General features: G+C 49.5%; 1 long non-coding RNA gene across 1 annotated transcript; it reads left to right on the top strand.

Annotated features, from left to right (window-relative positions):
* The first annotated feature begins 845 nt into the window (after nucleotides 1-845).
* On the top strand, nucleotides 846-1,464 carry LOC127348797 (uncharacterized). Its single transcript, XR_007879943.2, has 3 exons — nucleotides 846-1,014; nucleotides 1,115-1,295; nucleotides 1,405-1,464. It is a non-coding gene; the product is annotated as an uncharacterized lncRNA (long non-coding RNA).
* The last annotated feature ends 2,785 nt before the right edge of the window (nucleotides 1,465-4,249 follow it).

The following is a 4,249-nucleotide window of genomic DNA, read 5'->3' as shown; positions in this document are numbered from 1 at the left end:
GCTACGACACAGCTGAGTCGTAACAAATCACCGAGACGCAAACAAGAGCCCCTCCCAAGAGTGCCTAAGGTTGCTCCCAAGAGACCTTATGACTATACAGTTGAGGAAAATGCCAAGATCGTAGCTGAACAGCACAAGCAACAAATGTTGAAACTTAAAAAGCCCCAGCTTGAGCCGGAGCCAGCTATATCTCTGGAAAAGAAGTTGAAACTGCTGAAGAACCTTCATCAACCTGAGCCAAGTCTTTCATCGAACTATGACCGGTCTATTCGCAAGTCAAATGTGTTAGCAAGAGAGCGGTGGGAAAAAAGTAAGGTAGATGGGAAACCAGTTCCCCAGCTTGGAGCCCAGAAAAACTCGTGCCCCCCGCTCCAAGTGTATCCCGATGTCCTAGCGTGCCTTGATCCAACGATGGTAAAACTATACAAAGATGAGGCAGATGCGGCCGGTATGAGTATTCCTGAGTACTTAAGCCGCATCGAATTCATGGACACGGACGATGTCCAATTAGCATACCATTACACATACGGGGAACCTCTTGTCAGAGCTGTGGAGTTGCCTAATCTATCAACACAGCTGCAAAGACTACATAATTGGTACTTGGATGCATGTAAGGACGGTCAGAACTGGATCATGGTGGCAATAAGAGATGAGCACTACGGGCGAACTGACGTGATGAACATCGAATTTTGTGAATTATTTCAGTTATTCAACCAAGACGCCCTCGACAAATCTCTGCTGAGTGCATACTGTCTGTAAGTATTATTTATGTAATTAAGTCTCTACCGCGGCTCGTCCATTATTGCATGCATATAACCATACTCTCACTGTATTATGCGTAATGAAGATTCGCGAATGCCGCAAGGGGCAAATCTATGATCTTGGGTTCGTTGACCCATATACCGTGAATGGGTATACTGTCGACAACTCTCCCAAGGACACGGAGAATAACTTGGTACATGTCTTAAGGAAAAACTCATACAAAAGGGCAATACTATTTCCTTACAACTTCGCGTGAGTGTTACTCTCTTCACACATTAAATCTTTTTCGCTTACTCCATGTGTTAAGTGTAATTGATGAGTTATGCATATATATATATGTGTGTGTCCGCAGGTTTCACTATATCCTGCTAGTCATTGAACCCGACACCGGGATAGTAGAAGTCATGGACTCGAAGAGTAAACCCCTTGAGGCGTGGGGGGACATGGCTGATATCCTCCACAAGGCTTGGAAACGGTTCACCAACAAAGCTCCGGGTTTAAAGAATAAAGAACTTCGAATAAAACATGTACCGGTAAGTACTAATGGCTAGGCCGCGCATCTCTTTGATTCTAGTTTCAATACAATTATTATCATCCTTGATTATATATATATTATTTTGATTGAACTTTGTTCTCCTAAAGTGCTTGAGGCAAGAGGACGGGAATAATTTATGCGGGTTCTACGTTTGCGAGTTCATCCGCGTAATACCCATCATGTGAGGGACATTTTGGAACAACTTGATGTAAGTAATTAAACAACATTCATGGCTTTATTTTATCACCTTGTGTTTCATTCACATACACACATATATATATACTGACCATCGTACCTTCTTCAAATTATTAGATCAAACGGTTGCGGGACGGTCTTCTAGCAACAGAGCGTGTACGAGCAATTCAAGAAGAACTGGCGGGGTTCTTACTTGAGCAAGTCATAGCTCCAGATGGAGAACACTATGTGGACAACCGCCAATATCAAAGTTGATGTAGACATATATATATATGCATGAACGTGTGTCACTTTGATCGATATATGTAATACAATGGTTTCCTATATATATATTTGAATTGTTTGCATTAATATTATACCGTGTTTCGAATGGAGGCAGAGTCTGCCGCGGCAGCGTTTTAGTGAAAATTCCTGCCGCGGCAGAGTCTGCCGCGGCAGCGTTTTAGTGCAATTCGCTGCCGCGGCAGAGTCTACCGCGGCAGGGAATGGCACCAAAACCCTACCGCGGCACAACCCTTTTGCACCGGTTCGTATTACGAACCGGTGCAAAAGGTCCCCCGCCGGACTCTCCACAGACGGCCACGTGGTGCCCCCTTTAGCACCGGTTTGTAACCGAACCGGTGCAAAAGGGGGGGGGGGGCCTTTTGCACCGGATGGTTTGCACCGGTTGGCCATCCGGTGCATATGGGCCTTTTGAACCGGTGCAAAAGAGCAGTTTTCCACTAGTGATCTGAGATGCCTATAAGGTGTGGCTTTCTCCGGAGGAAATTGCACAAACCCACCAGCTATTGTTGTCGTAGTTACTCAAACTACTCATTGTACATGATTCTGTATATACCATCAACTATTTGTGTAACAGGTTAAACATAAGTCTAAATCTTAGGCTAAGAGCATCTCCAGTCGCGTCCCCCAAAGCGTCCCCCAAAGAGATTTGGGGAGCGCCGGACAGAAAATGCGTTTCAGCCGCGTCCCCCAAAGCCCATTTTTGTCCGGCGCGCTCCCATACGGTGTCCGGCGCCCCGAGCCCGTCCCCGTCCCACAGGGAACGCACCGGGGACGCCGGACACAACGAAAAGCGAGACGGGGAGTGGCGGGGCCGACTCGTCAGTGGCACAATAAATTTTTAACCTAACCGTCGCCTACCTCGCGACGGAAGTTATTGGCGGTGCAGTTCCCGCAGCGACGCAGCGACGGTGCAGTTCCCGCAGCGACGCAGCGACGGTGCAGTTCCCGCAGCGACGCAGCGACGCGTCCCGTCGCGCCTAGCTCTGCGTGCCGGCCGTTAATGCGCGCCACCGCTCCCCGCCTCCCTCCAGCCTATAAAAGGGCTGCCGCTCATCGTCCCTCTCACACACAAACCCTAGCGCCTCTCTCCCAAACCCTAGCCGCCACCATCTCAACAAGACTCGACGCTATGTCCGGTAGAGGCGGAGGCCGACCTCGCGGCCGTGGTCGTGGTCGTGGTCGTGGCCACGGCAGAGCTGAACGCTCGCCGTCGCCTTCCACGCCGCCGGCTTCATCATCGTCGGAGATGGACGTGGAGCCGGACGTGCGGTTCGAGTTCGTCCTCGTCCTCAAGGGCGACCCGCGCGGCATCCAGAGGCTGCCGGACTCCTTCGCTGACTACGTCGCCGGCGACGATCGCCCGCGCACGATGCATCTGCGGGAGAATGCGTGCAGCTACTACCGGTGGATCGTCGACGTGATCTACGACGCGCGCGGCAAGATGTACCTGAACATCGGCTGGGAGAAGTTCGCGCGGCACCACAGCCTCCAAGCCGGCTTCATCGTCCTGTTCTCCTACTTCGGCGACAGGGACATGAGCGTCAAGGTCTTCGACGAGACGCGGTGCCGCCGGGACTACCACGGCGACAGCACCGACGAGGAGGACGACTGAGTGTTCTTTCTTCGCAGCGAACACGTACACGAAGGTTTCTGCCTGTTCGCCTCATCGGTAGAACCAACAAGGGCACCATCCTCCCGCTGGATTTTCCAGTTTAGGTGACTGGGTGTGCCCTCGAGTGTTCTTTCTTAGCAGCGAACACAGGAAACCTTCGATGCACGGCCTAGTTAGGTTTAGTTTCTTTGCAAAATTTTATATTTGTGTCCACGACGGTTCAAACTATGTATTAGTTTGTGGAAAACCACGTTCCAAACTGTGTTTTCGTGTAAACCACGTTCCAAATTATGTATTAGTTTGTGGAAATTGAAATAAAAAAACCAAAAAAAAAAGTATTTTAAATGTTTGGGGGAGGCGTTTGGGGGACGCGGCTGGGGAGCGACGTCCCCCAAAGGCGGCACGAACAAAACACGTCCCCCAAACGCTCAATCCGGCGCGGTTTGGGGGACGCTTTGGGGGACGCGACTGGAGATGCTCTAAACTGATTAACCGGCCTATGAATAAGTGAATGACATCATTTGTGATCTCTCGTTATCTGTCCCTGTGTATTTCAGTTGGTTCAAAAAATTAAAATTTATCCACATTTTGGTTGAATCTGACAAAAAAGTGATAAGCTTTTTTCGAATGGTCGTCGAGGGAATCAATTCCTACATGAATATATTTCGTCTGTTTGCCTGCAAGACTTTAAAGTCTCTACAAGATAGGTTTAAATGAATCAAAGTACACATGGATTACACACACACACCAACCTTAGCCGCCTCACCAAGACAACGCAGCAACACCATCGAAGGCCAAAACATAGCCTAGACTGCATCAAGACACACACACACCCCTCGCCACCGCAAGCAAGACCACCA

Source organism: Lolium perenne, chromosome 4, assembly GCF_019359855.2.
Source record: "Lolium perenne isolate Kyuss_39 chromosome 4, Kyuss_2.0, whole genome shotgun sequence".
In the NCBI taxonomy this organism is placed as follows: Eukaryota; Viridiplantae; Streptophyta; class Magnoliopsida; order Poales; family Poaceae; genus Lolium; species Lolium perenne.
Note: the sequence above shows the minus strand (reverse complement) of the source record. Positions and strands in the feature narration are given on the sequence as shown.